At 48.9% G+C, this 19,835-nt stretch overlaps 1 protein-coding gene across 2 annotated transcripts in view; it reads left to right on the plus strand.

The window, feature by feature from the left end:
- The window catches only part of HAO2 (hydroxyacid oxidase 2), a 60,599-nt gene that overhangs the window by 11,315 nt on the left and 29,449 nt on the right, over positions 1-19,835 (plus strand). Inside the window, exon 1 of one of the 2 annotated variants that reach the window (XM_077479582.1) lies at positions 12,977-13,167. The exons of the other annotated variant lie outside the window; for it this stretch is intronic. The gene's annotated coding sequence lies outside the window, so the exon portion shown is untranslated. Of the gene's footprint in view, positions 1-12,976; positions 13,168-19,835 lie in introns of those variants that run through there. 2 annotated transcript variants of the gene reach the window in all.

Raw genomic sequence — 19,835 nt, forward strand, 5'->3', positions numbered from 1 at the left:
GCTTTTATGTGATCTTCAGGCCCAATTTATTTATTTTTTATTTTTTTAAGGGTGTGCAAAAATAGCTCTGGTAGCAAAAGGGTTAGGAATTGAAGACCATTTTCATGACAAACCTGTTTAACCATCCAAACATTATATATATATATATATATATATATATATATATATATATATATATATATATATATATATATATATATATATATATTTATTATCTATATATATATAGATATATATTGCATATATATATATATATATATAATTTGTTTTAAATATATATATATATATATATATATATATATAATTTTTTTATATATATATATATATATATATATATATATATATATATAATTTTTTTAAATATATATATATATATATATATATATATATATATATATATATATATATATACAGTATATATAATAATTTTTTTTATATATATTATATATTATTATTTTAATATATTTAATATATATATTTATAAATAAATAAATAAATATATATATATATATATATATATTCTTTAGCAGAGACCCGTTGTTGCAGCTTTTTATGTCACACGGTATTTGCGCAACAATTTTTTAAACGCAATATTTTTATTCTTTTTTTGAGGGAGGGGTACCCTTTCATGAATTAAAAAAATAAAAACTCAAAGGTAGCCCGATTTTTATTTTATTTTTTATTTTTTTATAATGTGAGATATCACGCTTCTCTGAGTAAATACACACCTAGCACGTCACGCTTTAAAATTGCGCACGCTCGTGTAATGGCGCCAAACTTTCCTATTTAAAAATCTCCATAGGCGATACTTTAACTTTTTTTTTTTTTTTTTTTTACAGGTTACCAGTTTAGAGTTTCAGAAAAAGGTCTTGGGCTAGAAATATTGCTCTCATTCTCACGTTCATGGCGATACCTCACATGTGTGGTTTGAATGTCGTTTACATATACGGGCACGACCTATGTATGCCTTCGCTGCTGTTCGCGAGCACGCGGTGACATGGGTGCTTACATTTTTTCTTTTTTTGTATGTTTAATTTACTTTACATTTTTTTTTTTTATATTTTACACTTTCCCTTTAATTATTTTTTTTTTAATCACTTTTATTCCTTAAACATCCCTTGTAATATGAATAGGGCGTAACAGGTCCTCTTTACAGAGAGATGCGGGGTCTATAAGACCCCACATCTCTCCTCTAGGCTGGAAAGCCTGAGATAAAAAAAAAACAAATTAATCGATATCAGGCTTTTCATCCGAATACAGTGTTTCCAACTGCCAGGGCCAGGAGTGACGTCATAACGTCGCGCCCAGCCTCCAACAGTCATAGAGATGACCGGGGGGGACCATCTGGTTCTTGGACATCTCTATGGTAAGCTTCCACCGCCGGTAGGTGCCGATCGCACGGGCAACACCGGAGAAGCACCGGAGGGTGGCGGGAGAGGTGGGGGGGGGTGGGGTGGGTGTCCCCTCCTACCGTCTGTAAAAACAAATCAAGTGGCCGAACAATTTTTTTTTTTTACTGTGCAGGAAATCGCCGGCTGAAAAGAATATCTGGACGATGCCTGCAGCTGCACCCATCATTCAGATATCAGATATAAGTCCCCCGTGCCATATAACGTGAACCCGGGGAAATGGTTACTATAGATTTGATTTTAAAGATCATGGGGTTTTTTCATTTGGGCATAATCCAAATGAAAAAACCATGAAGGCAACGAAAAGAAAAACAGAAAGAATAAAGTTTATGAGAAATCAAAGCTTATTTATTCAGTTCTAGACGAAACATTTAGGTGGGAGCCTCTAGGTGATGGATTTCCAAGTGGCAATTGCCCCTCCCCCCCATTTAACTTGCCTCCGAGTTTAATTCTTTCATGGCTGCAATATGCAATATGTGGATTTATGTTATATTTATTTATAGACGAAACGTTTAGGTGGGAGCCTCTAGATGATGGATTTCCAGTGGCAATTGCCCCTCCCCCCCCCATTTAACTTGCCTCCGAGTTTAACTCTTTCATGGCTGCAATATGCAATATGTGGATTTATGTTATATTTATTTATAGACGAAAACGTTTAGGTGGGAGCCTCTAGATGATGGATTTCCAGTGGCAATTGCCCCTTTTGCCCCTCCCCCTCCCCATTTAACTTGCCTCCGAGTTTAACTCTTTCATGGCTGCAATATGTGGATTTACGTTAGCGGTAGCTGTAAGTACACATCTACATCCTCGACACAACGTAACGTCCACCAAAGTGAGAGACCTGAAAAAGAAACTATCACATCCTTAAACTAAAAGTAAAATTAACCAACTTCACCCCCCGGGAAGGATTTGCCCCCTTCCTGACCGGGTCATTTTTTTTTTTTTGCGATTCGGCACTGCGTTGCTTTAACCGACAATTGCGCGGTCGTGCGACGTTGTACCCAAACAAAATTGACGTCCTTTTTTTCCCCCCACAAATAGAGCTTACTTTTGGTGGTATTTGATCACCTCTGCGTTTTTTTTTTTTTTTTTTTTTTTGCGTTATAAAACAAAAAAAGAGCAACAGTTTTGAAAAAAAATGTTTTTTTAACTTTTTGCTATAATAAATAACCCAATAAAAAAAATAAAAAAAAAATGTCTTCCTCAGTTTAGGCCGATATGAATTCTTCTACATATTTTTGGTAAAAAAAAATCGCAATAAGCGTATATTGATTGGTTTGCGCAAAAGTTATACAAAATAGGGGATTGTTTTATTGCATTTTTATTATTATTTTTTTTACTAGTAATGGCGGCGATCTGTTTTAAAAAAATAAATAAAATTAATAGATTTTTTTGGGGACTGCGACATCGCGGTGGACCGATCGGACACTTTTGACACTTTTTTTGGGGCCACTGACATTTATACAGCGATCAGAGCTATAAACGCCCACTGATTATTATTATTATTATTATTATTTATTATACAGGTTTTATATAGCGCCAACAGTTTGCTCAGCGACTACTGTATAAATATCACTGGCAGGGAAGGGCAAATACTAGGGGCCGATCAAGGGGTTAAATGTGTTCCCTTAGCGTGTTCTAACTGTAGGGTGGACGAGACTGCCCGGCGGAGGAGGCAGATTGGTGTTCCTATATACTAGAAACGCAGGATCTGTTTCCTCTCCCCTTTCAGAAGGTGGATTTTTGTGTCTATTCACACAGATGTTTGTTCTGGCTCTGTCCGGGTGCGATCGCGGGTGCCCGGCGGACATCGTGGCTGTGGGGCACGCACATCGGCTCCCCAGTACCGCAGCGGGCGTGTTCCCCCTTATACCCGTTAGGCTCCTTTCACACTGGGGCGCCTGTGTAGCGCGGCTTTCACACTGGAGCGGTGCGCTGGCAGGATGGTGAAAAATGTCCTGCTAGCCACATCTTTGGAGCGGTGTATTCACCGCTCCTAAACCACTCCTACCCATTGAAATCAATGGGGCAGCGGGGCTATAGGTTTTAACCCTTTTTCGGCCTCTAGCGGGGGTTAAAACCGCCCCGCTAGCGGCCGCATACAGCCGCTAAAACGACGGTAAAGCGCAGCTAAAAATATTGCCGCTTTACCGCTGAAGCCCGCACCGCCCCAGTGGGAAAGGGGCCTTAATGCGGCCGCCATAAAGCTGTACGGCGATTCGCGCAGCGGAGCCATTCTGTCGCTGTCAAACAACGGTGGGCGGTCGGCAAGTGGTTAAACTTAATTCAGGGCTGGATTAAGAGCTTTTTGGGCCTGGTGCTGAGGATTGTGCTGGGCCTTTTTCTAGAAATAAATTGAAACTTTTAAATTAAATTGAAAAATAAAACAAACTAAATCTTTATACAAATTAAATAGAGAGGGGGGGAGAGAGAGAGAGGAGAAAGAGGGAGAGAGAGGGAAGTGAGAGAGAGTGAGGGGGGTGAAAGAGAGAGATCGAGAGGGGGTGAGAGAGGGGTGAGGGAGAGAGGGGTGAGGGAGAGTGAGTGGGGTGAGGGGGGGGTGAGAGAGAGATAGAGAGGGGGGTGAGAGAGAGGGGGGTGAGAGAGAGAGAGAGAGAGGGGGTGAAGGAGAGAGAGAGGGGAGAGAGAGGGGAGTGAGAGGGAGAGAGAGGGGAGTGAGAGAGAGTGAGTGGGGTGAGAGAGAGAGAGGTGGAGAGGGAAGTGAGAGTGAGTGGGGTGAGAGAGAGAGAGGGGGTGAGGGAGAGAGAGGGGTGAGGGGGAGTGAGTGGGGTGAGAGAGAGGAGGGTGAGAGAGAGATAGAGAGGGGGTGAGGGAGGGGGTGAGGGAGAGAGAGGGGGTGAGAGAGATAGAGGGGGGTGAGAGAGAGATAGAGGGGATGAGGGAGAGAGAGAGATAGAGAGGGTGGGTGAGGGAGAGAGAGAGGGTGAGGAGAGATAGAGAGGGGGGTGAGAGAGAGGGGGTGAGAGAGAGGGGTGAGAGAGAGAGAGAGAGAGGGTGAGAGAGAGGGGGTGAGAGAGAGAGAGAGAGAGAGAGGGGGTGAGAGAGGGGGGTGAGGGAGAGAGAGGGCGTGAGGGAGAGATAGAGAGGGGGGTGAGAGAGAGGGGTGAGAGAGAGAGAGTGAGAGAGAGAGGGTGAGAGAGAGGGGGGTGAGAGAGAGAGAGAGAGAGAGAGGGGGTGAGAGAGGGGGGTGAGGGAGAGAGAGGGCGTGAGGGAGAGAAAGGGGGTGGAGAGAGGGGGGAGAGAGAGGGGGGTGAGAGAGAGGGGGAGAGAGAGGGGGGAGAGAGAGGGGGTGAGAGAGAGGGGGGGTGAGAGAGAGAGGGGGTCAGAGGAGAGGGGAGAGGGAGAGAGAGGGGGGTGAGAGAGAGGGGAGAGAGGGAGAGGGGGTGAGAGAGAAAGAGGGGGGTGAGAGAGAAAGATGCGGTGAGAGAGAGGGAGTGGGGTGAGAGAGGAGTGAGGGGAGTGAGAGGGGAGAGTGAGGGGAGAGAGAGGGGGTGAGAGAGAGGAGTGAGGGGAGAGAGAGGGGAGAGTGAGGGGAGAGAGGGGGTGAGAGAGAGGGGGTGAGTGAGAGAGAGATGGGGGGTAAGAGAGCGGGTGCCTTTTGGGTAGTTTAGTAGGGCAGTAATGTGGCACACATAGTGCACCATGTCGGACTGTAGGTGGAGCCACATTGCGGTACGAGTGAGAGGGGCTGCCCGACACTAGTGATGGCCGAACGGTTCGCCCGGCGGTCGTTTCGCGGCGAATTTCCGACATTCGCGGTCCGCACGTTCGAACGCCTTTTTCCGTCGTTCGCCGCGGCGGACTTACGTGTTTAATGTATACAAGAACTTTAACCTTTGGTGACACGTTTATCATGTGATACAGGACAGCCAATTGAGACATGACAGCACATGGACACTTGGACATTCCCCCTAACCTATAAATACACCCGATCCGGTGGCCATTTTACATTCTTTCTTCTGTTACGATAGGGACAGGTTCCTGTGTGGAGTAGGGAGAGATAAACCACTAGCTATTTGGTACACAAAAGTTCTTTTCAGGACTGGTATAGGTGTTAGGTGTTGATAGGTTTGCTGTGCTGCTGATTCTTGCAGCAGCCTGAGTGTCTTTTGTTAGTTTAGAGAAAGGGAAAGGACGGTGTATGCTACAGGGACAGCCAGATTAGTCTTTCATCATCATCATCATCATCATCATCATTAGCTGTTACTATCAAGGTCCACAAAAAGAGCTGTTCCAGTAACCACTAATCGTTCTCTTTTTTTGCCAATTTGTATAGGGACAGGAAGGAAGCAGTGTTGTCAGGCAGTGAGGGTAATTTTAAAGACTTGCTGTTATTATTAGTTCCACAAAGGTTCTTTTCAGGACTGGTATCAGTGGTACAGTAATAGGCTTGTACATGTATAATATTCTTTCTTCCAAATATAGAAAGGATATTATACTTGACTGCTGCCCTTCTGCTGCAGTCTGCTAAACATTCACAACTCACTTGTTCCACAAAAGTTCTTATAAGGACTGGTAACTTGGTATAGGGTGCTACGGTACATAGGCTTGAGTGCGGTACAGTCTGCTGTTCTGTAAGGACCGCTATCGGTCCACAATAGATAGGGTTGACGTGCACCACTGCTGACCGCTGCCCTATACTGCAGCAGTCCTTCAGCGGTATAGGGACTGACGTACAGTCTGCTAATCACTAACACACAACCTGCTTGTTCCACAAAAGTTCTTATAAGGACTGGTAACTTGGTATAGGGTGCTACGGTACATAGGCTTGAGTGCGGTACAGTCTGCTGTTCTGTAAGGACCGCTATCGGTCCACAATAGATAGGGTTGACGTGCACCACTGCTGACCGCTGCCCTATACTGCAGCAGTCCTTCAGCGGTATAGGGACTGACGTACAGTCTGCTAAACACTAATACACAACCTGCTTGGTCCACAAAAGTTCTTATAAGGACTGGTAACTTGGTATAGGGTGCTACGGTACATAGGCTTGAGTGCGGTACAGTCTGCTGTTCTGTAAGGACCGCTATCGGTCCACAATAGATAGGGTTGACGTGCACCACTGCTGACCGCTCACCTATACTGCAGCAGTCCTTCAGCGGTATAGGGACTGACGTACAGTCTGCTAATCACTAACACACAACCTGCTTGTTCCACAAAAGTTCTTATAAGGACTGGTAACTTGGTATAGGGTGCTACGGTACATAGGCTTGAGTGCGGTACAGTCTGCTGTTCTGTAAGGACCGCTATCGGTCCACAATAGATAGGGTTGACGTGCACCACTGCTGACCGCTGCCCTATACTGCAGCAGTCCTTCAGCGGTATAGGGACTGACGTACAGTCTGCTAAACACTAATACACAACCTGCTTGGTCCACAAAAGTTCTTATAAGGACTGGTAACTTGGTATAGGGTGCTACGGTACATAGGCTTGAGTGCGGTACAGTCTGCTGTTCTGTAAGGACCGCTATCGGTCCACAATAGATAGGGTTGACGTGCACCACTGCTGACCGCTCACCTATACTGCAGCAGTCCTTCAGCGGTATAGGGACTGACGTACAGTCTGCTAAACACTAATACACAACCTGCTTGGTCCACAAAAGTTCTTATAAGGACTGGTAACTTGGTATAGGGTGCTACGGTACATAGGCTTGAGTGCGGTACAGTCTGCTGTTCTGTAAGGACCGCTATAGGTCCACAATAGATAGGGTTGACGTGCACCACTGCTGACCGCTCACCTATACTGCAGCAGTCCTTCAGCGGTATAGGGACTGACGTACAGTCTGCTAATCACTAACACACAACCTGCTTGTTCCACAAAAGTTCTTATAAGGACTGGTAACTTGGTATAGGGTGCTACGGTACATAGGCTTGAGTGCGGTACAGTCTGCTGTTCTGTAAGGACCGCTATCGGTCCACAATAGATAGGGTTGACGTGCACCACTGCTGACCGCTGCCCTATACTGCAGCAGTCCTTCAGCGGTATAGGGACTGACGTACAGTCTGCTAAACACTAATACACAACCTGCTTGTTCCACAAAAGTTCTTATAAGGACTGGTAACTTGGTATAGGGTGCTACGGTACATAGGCTTGAGTGCGGTACAGTCTGCTGTTCTGTAAGGACCGCTATCGGTCCACAATAGATAGGGTTGACGTGCACCACTGCTGACCGCTGCCCTATACTGCAGCAGTCCTTCAGCGGTATAGGGACTGACGTACAGTCTGCTAAACACTAATACACAACCTGCTTGGTCCACAAAAGTTCTTATAAGGACTGGTAACTTGGTATAGGGTGCTACGGTACATAGGCTTGAGTGCGGTACAGTCTGCTGTTCTGTAAGGACCGCTATCGGTCCACAATAGATAGGGTTGACGTGCACCACTGCTGACCGCTGCCCTATACTGCAGCAGTCCTTCATCGGTATAGGGACTAAGAGTTTTGTCACAGGGTCATTTAAAAAATGACAGGCAGAGGAAGAGGCAGGCCCTTCCGCAGGGGTGGTAGGGGTAGGGCAGGAGCAACAGGCTTGAGCCAAAGTGGGAAGTTGCAGAAGGTGCGTTCAATTACTTTAAAGGATGCACCAGACTTGGTTGAGTGGCTCGCTCAGCCTTACTCTTCTGCACCCTCCTCATCCTCTCGATCTGCACCCTCTTCTTCACTCTCTGCTATGTGCACCCCCAAAGACACTACCACCAACAACACGACCACCACCACCACCACCACATACCTTCCGCTTGAGTCACTGGAATTATTTTCCGATCCATATCAAGAGGACATTTCTGATGCGCAGCCACTCTTGGTATTGGATCAGGAAGAGGAGGTAGCAACAAGCGCTACTCAGCAGTCTGACGCCAGTACCCAGATCAGCCCAAGGAGGAGGTTGGTCCCCGGTGTTGCTGCCTACTCCGAGATCTCTACTTATAGCGGTGGGGAAGGTGACGTTGATGATGACGTGTCTAGTGATGTCACGTGGGTGCCCACAAGAGAGGAAGAGGAGGGGAGTTCAGAGGGAGATATGGACCAGCAGATAGGGAGGAGAAGCAGCAATGACTTACATTGCACAGCAGGGACAAAGCAGACTGCAAATGTATCAGGAGCGAGTCATCGACCATGTACGGTCACATCTGGCGCTCCCAGGACACCGGCACATGGCTCCGCAGTGTGGGCTTTTTTTAACGTGTCCGCTGCTGACAATAGCGTTGCCATCTGCAATCTTTGCAGTCAACGCGTTAGTCGCGGTAAGCCCAATACTCACCTAGGGACGACCGCCTTAAGAAGGCACATGAGCAGCCATCACCGAGCCCAGTGGGAGCAACGGAACACACAAAGCCACACTGCAGGCTCTCACCGTCCAGCCTCGTCTTCTACTTCTCCTTCTCCTCTCTCCTCACAATTGTCCTCCACTCCACCTTCCATCACGCCAAGCTCACATTTTTCTGCAAAAAGGCAGGCTTCCGTGGGCCTAATGTTTGAGCGTAAAAAAATGATGACGCCGGATAACCCTCTTGCCCAACGGTTGGCGGCTGGCTTGTCAGAACTCATAGCCCGCCAACTACTGCCATATAAACTGGTGGACTCGGAGGCCTTTCGCAAATTTGTGGCCATTGGAACACCACAATGGAAGGTCCCAGGAAGGAAGTATTTCTCAGAGAAGGGCATCCCAGAGCTATATGGCCATGTTCAGCGGCAAGTGAATGTATCTCTGGCACACAGTGTCGGTGCCAAGATACATCTGACCACAGACACGTGGTCTAGCAAACACGGGCAGGGAAGGTATATCAGTTTTACTGCCCACTGGGTGAACCTTCTGACGGCCGTCAAGCATGTAACCCGTGGCACCCGTGTAGATTTGGTTTTACCGCCACGGATTGCATGCAGGCCTGACTCTTCTTCTCCTCCTCCTACTCCATCCTCCTCCCTCTCCTCCTCAGCTGCCTCCTCCTTTTCCGCTGCTAGCGTCTCTTCCACTGCACCGCCCAAGCTCCCCAGAACCTATTCCACATGCCAGGTGAGACGTTGCCATGCCGTGCTGCGTCTGTTGTGCCTGGAAGCAAAGAGCCACACTGGCCCGGCACTCCTTTCAGCTTTGCGTTCACAGGCAGATGAGTGGCTAACACCGCTCAATTTGACAGTTGGTAAAGTGGTGTGTGACAACGGTGCCAATCTGCTTAGCGCATTGAAACAGGGCAAAATCACGCACGTGCCGTGCATGGCACACGTCTTAAACTTGGTCGTGCAGCGATTCCTTGTCAAATACCCTGGGGTCCAGGACATCTTGCGGCAGGCAAGGAAAATCTCGGCCCATTTCAGAAGATCTTACACGGCCATGGCTCGCCTTGCTGACATTCAGCGGCGACACCATCTGCCGGTCAGACGTCTTATTTGCGATTGCCCGACGCGATGGAACTCAACCTTCTATATGCTTGATAGGCTGCTCCAGCAGAAACGTGCAGTTAACGTCTACCTGTATGAACTCTGCGAAAGAAACGGTTCTGGGGAGCTGGGTTTTTTTTCACCGCGCCAGTGGCTGCTCATGCGCGACGCATGCAGACTTCTGCGGCCATTTGAGGAGATCACCAAACTGGTCAGTCGCAGCCATGGCGCCATCAATGACATGGTACCTTATGCCTTCTTTCTGGAGCGTGCATTGCGTCGTGTCATTGATCAGGCTGTGGAGGAGCAGGAGCGGGAAGATGAGGAAGTCGCAATGCTGGATGAATTCCCAGGGGGGGCTACTCTATCTGAGACAAGTCAACAACAGGAGTCTGATGAGGAGTCAGAGGAGGATGGTGCCGGGGCGGATGAGCAGGAGCAAGAAGAGCATGCTTTAAACCTTTCTGGGATCCCTGTTGTGCGAGGATGGGGAGAGGAGAATGAAGAGGACGACATTATCCTGGATGATGAGCAGGAGCCAGGCCACCACACCGCTTCCACTTTAGTGCAAATGGGGGCCTTCATGCTCCAGTGTTTTAATAGGGACCCCCGTATAAAAAGCATGAGGGTCAAGGACCAGTACTGGGTGGCAACGTACTTAGACCCCCGGTACAAACACAAAATGGCGGAAATGTTACCGCCGTCGCAGAGGGCTGTCAGAATGCAGCACTTCCAGGCCTTGCTTCGAGAAATGCTGCATTCTGCTTTTGCGTGCGCTGGCAGAGGAGCAATTCCCACTCCCAGAGAAGGATTTGCGGGTACCAATCCAACAGCGCCTGCAAGAAGAGGCCGGTTTGAAGATGTGTTGGTGACTTCGGATATGAGGTCATTCTTTCAGCCGACCCATCGACAGGTGTCATCCGGATCCAGCATCAGGGAACGCCTAGACCGTCAGGTGTCCGACTACATTGGGTTAACGGCCGATGTGGACGCTCTGAGGAGTGATGAACCCCTAGACTACTGGGTGGGCAGGCTTGACCTCTGGCCAGAGCTTGCCCAATTTGCAATCGAACTGTTGGCTTGCCCCTCATCCAGTGTCCTGTCCGAAAGGACGTTCAGCGCAGCAGGGGGGATTGTGACCGATAAGCGTACTCGCCTAGCTCACCACAGTGTTAACTACCTCACATTTCTAAAAATGAATGAGGCATGGATCTCGGAGGAATTCAACACATGTGACCAGTAGACCATGTATATGTCTATAAACTATTTTTTTAATCAAGCACACAGACCTTCTTAATTCATTTGGCTCACTTCCTTGACCCAAAAAAGCACACCGTACTATATGCCCCTACCCTCCTCTTTGAAGAGGTTGAGCGGTGTCATATTTCTACTGGGGCTGCTTATGATATCCCTGTGCTGTGCTGACTTCCTCCTGGGGGTTCTTATTATGAAGGGATCACACTATCCCTGTGCTGTGCTGACTTCCTCCTGGGGGTTCTTATTATGAGGGGATCACACCATCCCTGTGCTGTGCTGACTTCCTCCTGGGGCTGCTTACGGTGCTGCTGTCAGTGCTGTATGTCACGGTGCTGCTGTCAGCGCTGTATGTCACGGTGCTGCTGTCAGCGCTGTATGTCACGGTGCTGCTGTCAGCGCTGTATGTCACGGTGCTGCTGTCAGCGCTGTATGTCACGGTGCTGCTGTCAGCGCTGTATGTCACGGTGCTGCTGTCAGCGCTGTATGTCACGGTGCTGCTGTCAGCGCTGTATGTCACGGTGCTGCTGTCAGCGCTGTATGTCACGGTGCTGCTGTCAGCGCTGTATGTCACGGTGCTGCTGTCAGCGCTGTATGTCACGGTGCTGCTGTCAGTGCTCTGTATTACGGTGCTGCTGTCAGATGCCTCTATCACGGTGCATGTGTCATTCCGGTATGTCACGCTGCTGGTGATCATCTCCTGCACCCTCTTCTTTGCCTACCCTGGTCCCTGACCTTCCCTCTCCTCCATTGCCTTCATTAGCTCCATAGTCCTGAATTGTTAGAACAATTTCCCAAATAAAATAAAAATGCTTGTAGTTATCGATCCCAAATTCACCTCATACATGTATTATGTCATTGTCCAGATGGTGGGACTACGTTTTACCCCCTAATAATTACCACGTGGCCGCAAATTCGACATGAAGGTTTGCAAAGTTCGCCTCCCATTGAAGTCAATGGGGCCCGCGGCGAACGTTCGGTTTCGCGAACGTTTGGGTCCGTTCGCATTTCGCGTTCGCGAAACGTCCCGTCGGAAGTTCGTCCATCACTACCCGACACGCGATGCATAGGAACGTGCGCACTCGGTCATTTCTGCATGATGTGAATGGAGCTTTACACTAACCAACCATGTAACAGGGGTATTTACTGCAGCTCCATTAGCCCCTATGTTAATCCGGCCCTGTATATATATGTTGTGGTTTGCGGGTGGTTATGGCTGAAGATATCATCCATAACCCCCTCCCCCCCCCCTGCTTTCTCATGAAAATGATCTGAGCAACTCATTAGCCGTTGGATCGCTTTCAGAAGCAGCGGGGGGAGGGGACGTTCGTCTCATATATGTGAGAGACGGGTAGGAAGGCAAGTGGCTAAATATGAAAATATAAATATAAAATACGGAGACATTTTGGGGTCCTTTTTCTTCAGACAGTACTACAGAAAAAGAAGTTTCCCTTTGCTCCGCCCCTTCTTGGAGAGATCATGTGACCCCTGTGCCTAGGCTGCGGGCCATAGGAGCCTTTAGCAGTATTTTCTCCAGGAGGGGTATTTCAGGATTTCGGTCCCTGAAGCCCACCTCCATATTTGGTTAGCGTAGCTCTTCCTTAATATTTGTCTAATAATAAAAAGCCGCTGTCCTCACCGTTCTACCCAATAAGAAGTCTCATCTCTCCGGTAAGAAATAGTTTAAAACAAACTTTTCTGAGTCCGAGGTGAACTGTGATTTGCTGAGAACATGGAGGGGTTAAATGCTATGGAATGGAATGTAGAAGATATGAGATGTAATTGGGTGTTTAATGTGTAAACCAGCAGAAGGGTGACAATTTGGATCATTGTGTAACTGACACATTGCTGTCATGTGGGGGAGGAGGATGGGGCGGGGGTGGGGGGGGTCACTCTTCCCTCCTACTATTCTGCATCAGCAGCTTTGGCTGAGATAGAAGTGTGCTGGACAGTCGGGGTGACAACTGACCGAGTGACAAGTGACAAGGGACTAACCCATGTACTGAGGGCCACCACCAGACCCAGATTCCACCACACAGGGGGCACCACCACACAGGGGACACCATTCTGGTACAGTAAAGATTGCCACGTAGTATCCTTCACCTGAACAGGTAAGAATCCCCAAATCTGAGCAATTGTCTGTAGACCTGACAGTAAGATGGGTACTGCACTGCCATTGGCGGCATCACCAGTGACCATACAGACCTTCAAAATGGCACAAAGCGGAGGAAATGGTCACAAATGTTATCGCCATGTCCATGAGAGAGACAACTTTGTGTTGTGACTGTGCTGATAGATCCTGTCCAGTGTCTGTCCTACCTGTCCAGTGTCTGTCCTACCTGTGCGGTGTCTGTCCTACCTGTCCAGTGTCTGTCCTACCTGTCCAGTGTATGTCCTACCTGTGCGGTGTCTGTCCTACCTGTGCGGTGTCTGTCCTGCCTGTGCGGTGTCTGTCCTACCTGTGTGAGTTCTGTCCTACCTGTGCGGTGTCTGTCCTACCTGTGTGAGTTCTGTCCTACCTATACTATGTCCGTCCTACTTGTACTTTGTCTGTCCTACCTATGCGGTGTCTGTCCTACCTGTGCGGTGTCTGTGCGGTGTCTGTCATACCTGTGCGGTGTCTGTCCTACCTGTGCGGTGTCTGTCCTACCTGTGCAGTGTCTGTCCTACCTGTGCGGTGTCTGTGCAGTGTCTGTCATACCTGTGCGGTGTCTGTCCTACCTGTGCGGTGTCTGTCCTACCTGTGCAGTGTCTGTCCTACCTGTGCGGTGTCTGTCCTACCTGTGCGGTGTCTGTCCTACCTGTGCGGTGTCTGTGCGGTGTCTGTCCTACCTGTGCAGTGTCTGTCATACCTGTGTGGTGTCTGTCCTACCTGTGCGGTGTCTGTCCTACCTGTGCGGTGTCTGTCCTACCTGTGTGGTGTCTGTCCTACCTGTGCGGTGTCTGTCATACCTGTGCGGTGTCTGTCATACCTGTGCGGTGTCTGTCCTACCTGTGCGGTGTCTGTCCTACCTGTGTGGTGTCTGTCCTACCTGTGCGGTGTCTGTCCTACCTGTGCGGTGTCTGTCCTACCTGTGCAGTGTCTGTCATACCTGTGTGGTGTCTGTCCTACCTGTGTGGTGTCTGTCCTACCTGTGCGGTGTCTGTCATACCTGTGCGGTGTCTGTCCTACCTGTGTGGTGTCTGTCCTACCTGTGCGGTGTCTGTCCTACCTGTTGGGTGTCTGTCCTACCTGTGTAAAGTCTGTCCTACTCTGTGGTCTCTGTCCTACCTGTGCGGGTTCTGTCCTACCTATACTATGTCCATCCTACTTGTACTATGTGTATCCTACCTGTGCTATGTCTGTCCTACCTGTCCGGTGTCTGTCCTACCTGTGCGGTGTCTGTCCTACCTGTTGGGTGTCTGTCCTACCTGTGTAAAGTCTGTCCTACTCTGTGGTCTCTGTCCTACCTGTGCGAGTTCTGTCCTACCTATACTATGTCCGTCCTACATGTACTATGTGAGTCCTACCTGTACTATGTCTGTCCTACCTGTGTGGTGTCTGTCCTACTCTGTGGTGTCTGTCCTACCTGTGTGAGTTCTGTCCTACCTGTGCGATGTCTGTCCTACTTGTACTATGTCTGTCCTACCTGTGCGGTGTCTGTCCTACCTATGTGGCTTTTGGCCTATCTGTGTGGTGTCTGCCCTACCTATACTATGTCTGTCCTACCTGTGTGATGTCCTACTCTGTGGTGTCTGTCCTACCTATACTATGTCCGTCCTACCTGTACTATGTGTGTCCTACCTGTACTATGTGTGTCCTACCTATCCAGTGTCTGTCCTACCTGTGTGGGTTTTGTCCTACCTATACTCTGTCTGTCCTACCTGTGCTGTGCCTGTCCTACTCTGTGGTGTCTGTCCTACCTATACTATGTCCGTCCTACTTGTACTTTGTCTGTCCTACCTGTGTGACTTTTGGCCTATCTGTGTGGTGTCTGTCCTACCTGTGTGAGTTTTGTCCTTCCTATACTCTGTCTGTCCTACCTGTGCTGTGTCTTTCCTACTCTGTGGTGTCTGTCCTACCTGTGTGGGTTCTGTCCTACCTATACTATGTCCGTCCTACTTGTACTTTGTCTGTCCTACCTGTGCGGTGTCTGTCCTACCTGTGCGGTGTCTGTCCTACCTGTGTGGCTTTTGGCCTTTCTGTGTGGTGTCTGTCCTACCTGTGTGGGTTTTGTCCTACCTATACTATGTCTGTCCTACCTGTGTGATGTCCTATTCTGTGGTGTCTGTCCTACCTGTGTGGGTTCTGTCCTACCTATACTATGTCCGTCCTACTTGTACTTTGTCTGTCCTACCTGTACTATGTGTGTCCAACCTGTGCGGTGTCTGTCCTACCTGTGTGGCTTTTGTCCTACCTGTGTGGCTTTTGTCCTACCTATACTATCTCTGTCCTACCTGTGTGGGTTCTGTCCTACCTGTGTGGTGCATGTCCTACCTGTGTGGTGCATGTCCTACCTGTGTGGTGCATGTCCTACCTGTGTGGGTTCTGTCCTACCTGTGTGGTGCATGTCCTACCTGTGTGGTGCATGTCCTACCTGTGTGGTGCATGTCCTACCTGTGTGGTGCATGTCCTACCTGTGTGGGTTCTGTCCTACCTGAACTATGTCTGTCCTACTTGTACTATGTCTCTCCTACCTGTACTATGTCTGTCCTACCTGTGTGGGTTCTGTCCTACCTGTGTGGTGCCTGTCCTACCTGTGTGGGTCCTCGCCTACCTGTGCCATGTCTGTCCTACCTGTGCGGTGTCTGTCCTACCTGTGCGGTGTCTGTCCTACCTATACTATGTCTGTCCTACCTATACTATGTCTCTCCTACCAATATTATGTATATTATGTATACCTATATTGAATAATTCTATTAAATTTTATTTATAAATGATATAGAGGACGGGATAAATAGCTCAATCTCAGTTTTTGCGGACGACACAAAATTAAGCAGGGCAATAACTTCACATCAGGATATGGAAATTTCACAGCAAGACCTGAACAAAACAATGGAGTGGGCAACTACATGGCAAATGAGATTTAATGTGGAGAAATGTAAAATAATGCAGTGACCAGACCACCTCTTGTAGGGGTGCCAAGAGTAACTTTTGCTTCAGGGGGGGGGGGGATGTACTGACCACCCCTACTCCTGCTCCGGTTGCTTCTTGATTGCCCTACTCTGGGCCTTGTAGGCCTGGAGCACTTGGAGGGCCACACAGCTTGCAGGCCACAGCCATGCGCCCACCGGCCCGAATGTTCATATTTGCCCAACAGGTGGGGTAAGTCCAGGTCTTTCAAGAAACGCATGCCCACCACGGTTAACTGGGTTATGGATCACCACTACCCCTACCCTCTCCACCACCTGGTCTTCAATTTGAATACTTACCCAGGTGATGCCTTCAACCAAGATGGGTAGATTGTTGGCCGTTCTGAGGGACAGCCAGCAGAGGTCTAAATGTTTTTTGTGCTCCAAATCTCTGCACATGGAAATCGTACTCCATGATTGTGTCCTCTGACCTGGTGTCAATCAAGCATAGGACTTCTTGCCTGATAACCAAGGCAGCTACCATTGGGCTCAGTGTGGCCATGCCCTTTGACTTGCTGGGACTTTGGGTTGTTGGTCCCAGGGATCGTCCCTCTTTCCCCGGGAGTTGGTAGATTAATGATGGCCTGGAGGGAACAATATATTTAAATCAGCCAAGGATAGGTGGAACTAAGCACCACGTCCCAAATTGTTAGAAAAAGGTAGAAATTGGGAAGGGGGGGCTGGGGGGACTTTTAAGGTGCCAGAAACAGAGGACTATATCATGTATAGTAAAAATACCAAAATTTTATTTAATACATCAGGTTAAAAAAAAAGTATAGCAATCTCCAATTTTAAATTGCATATTCATGGAAGTATAACTACTGTACATAAACATCGTTCTCGACGTGTTTCGCCAAACTGTATCGCTTCTTCAGGAGATTTGTAGTTATCTGTACAGCGTCTTCACCCAGAAGAGAGCTAATCTTGGGTTAGTGTGCAAACATATCCGGGTCAACGTGCCGCCATTTCAAAAGGATATCAGCAGGTCATAGAAGGACCATAGTTCCCATACAAAGATCTCGCTAGTAATCACAGCAAGGAAGGACCAGAGTAATCCAAGGTCCAGGTGCACAATAGCATAAACTTCTACATATCGCATTACCTCCAGTTACAAACCAATCGGATCTTAGGTTTGTAAAGAGAAAGTGTGTGGCTCCCAAGCAGGAGCAGGGCGGATGGTCTGGAGGGGGTTTCTGAATCAAGCTGACAGTTCTTGGATATGTGTCCATAGAGGCCGCACCGCCAACATTTTTGGTCCTCCTCCGGGTACCTGCGCAATGGGCTCTCGCCCCTATGGGGTTGGGGTGAGCCCTTCTTTAGAGAAGGCTGCCTCCTGTTTCAAGGCGGCCACACCCTGAGCTAGCTTTGTCAGTATGGTTTGCATGGCTGACAGAGGTGAAGGTGCCTTGAGATATGCAGGTCCAAATCCCTGGTCACTGAGACCGTTGCATCCGTCTCTTCCCGTTCCCACGCAAGGTGGGGGGGTTGTGCTTTCACTTTCTCTTGCAAGGCTCTCTGGACTGGGCCAGCCTTCAAGCCAACTATGAACTGGTCCCTTAGTATATGGTCTGATTTAGTGATGTCAGCGCAGCCATGCACATCCCTCTTTTCCAGGCGCCTCCCTACTAACCGCATAATCAGTGAGGTTCTCGTCCTCCTGCTGTTTCCTGAAGAAGAACCTTTATCGCAGCTCTGGAAGCAGTTTTCTTCTCCCAAAACAGGTCCTCCAAGTGTGACACAAGCTGTTCTCGGGTAGTTTGCTCGTCCTCTGGCAGTGCCATCACCACGTGGCGAGTGTCATCCTCAAAGGCGTTAATAGCCAGCTCCGCCACCAGCTTGGCCTGGAAACTAATACGTGTGCGTGGCACTCTTTAGTCTCTCCTTCCACTCTGCCAAGGGAATGTTGGAGTCACTGAACTTCGGTATTAGGGCTAAGACCGAGCCTAGTGGAGGCATGCTGAAACCCATGTATGGTGTTTGTCATCTGTGTGGTGTCTGTCCATCCTGTATTATGTCTATCCTACCTGTGTGATGTCTGTCCTACCTGTATTATGTCTATCCTACCTGTATTATGTCTGTAATACCTGTATTATGTCTATCCTACCTGTATTATGTCTGTAATACCTGTATAATGTCTATTACCTGTGTGGCATCTGTCCTACCTGTATTATGTCTGTCCTACCTGTGCGGTGTCTGTCCTACCTGTATTATATCTATCCTGCCTGTATTATGTCTGTAATACCTGTATTAAGTCTTTAATACCTGTATTATGTCTGTCCTACCTGTGCGGTGTCTGTCCTACCTGTGCAGTGTCTGTCCTACCTGTGCAGTGTCTGTCCTACCTGTGCGGTGTCTGTCCTACCTGTGCGGTGTCTGTCCTACCTGTGCAGTGTCTATCCTACCTGTATTATGTCTGTCCTACCTGTGCGGTGTCTGTCCTACCTGTGCAGTGTCTGTCCTACCTGTGCGGTGTCTGTCCTACCTGTGCGGTGTCTGTCCTACCTGTGCGGTGTCTGTCCTACCTGTGCAGTGTCTATCCTACCTGTATTATGTCTGTCCTACCTGTGCGGTGTCTGTCCTACCTGTATTATGTCTGTCCTACCTGTGCGGTGTCTGTCCTACCTGTGCGGTGTCTGTCCTACCTGTTTTATGTCTGTCTTACCTGTATTATGTCTGTCCTACCTGTATTATGTCTGTCCTACCTGATCAGTGTCTGTCCTACCTGTGCGGTGTCTGTCCTACCTGTTTTATGTCTATCCTACCTGTATTATGTCTGTCTCTCCGGTGTCTGTCCTCCCCTTACGTTGTCTCTCCGGTGTCTGTCCTTCCCTTACGTTGTCTCTCCAGTGTCTGTCCTCCCCTTACGTTGTCTCTCCGGTGTCTGTCCTCCCCGTACGTTGTCTCTCCGGTGTCTGTCCTCCCCGTACGTTGTCTCTCAGGTGTCTGTCCTCCCCTTACGTTGTCTCTTCGGTGTCTGTCCTCCCTGTACGTTGTCTCTCCGGTGTCTGTCCTCCCCTTACGTTGTCTCTCCGGTGTCTGTCCTCCCCTTACGTTGTCTCTCCGGTGTCTGTCCTTCCCTTACGTTGTCTCTCCGGTGTCTGTCCTCCCCTTACGTTGTCTCTCCGGTGTCTGTCCTCCCCGTACGTTGTCTCTCCGGTGTCTGTCCTCCCCTTACGTTGTCTCTCCGGTGTCTGTCCTCCCCTTACGTTGTCTCTCCGGTGTCTGTCCTCCCCTTACGTTGTCTCTCCGGTGTCTGTCCTCCCCTTACGTTGTCTCTCCGGTGTCTGTCCTCCCCTTACGTTGTCTCTCCGGTGTCTGTCCTTCCCTTACGTTGTCTCTCCGGTGTCTGTCCTCCCCTTACGTTGTCTCTCCGGTGTCTGTCCTCCCCGTACGTTGTCTCTCCGGTGTCTGTCCTCCCCTTACGTTGTCTCTCCGGTGTCTGTCCTCCCCTTACGTTGTCTCTCCGGTGTCTGTCCTCCCCTTACGTTGTCTCTCCGGTGTCTGTCCTCCCCTTACGTTGTCTCTCCGGTGTCTGTCCTCCCCTTACGTTGTCTCTCCGGTGTCTGTCCTCCCCGTACGTTGTCTCTCCGGTGTCTGTCCTCCCCTTACGTTGTCTCTCCGGTGTCTGTCCTCCCCTTACGTTGTCTCTCCCGTGTCTGTCCTCCCC

Source organism: Lithobates pipiens, unplaced genomic scaffold, assembly GCF_037356315.1.
Source record: "Lithobates pipiens isolate NorthernLeopardFrog02 unplaced genomic scaffold, aLitPip1_a1.2 Scaffold_16, whole genome shotgun sequence".
Taxonomy (NCBI): Eukaryota; Metazoa; Chordata; class Amphibia; order Anura; family Ranidae; genus Lithobates; species Lithobates pipiens.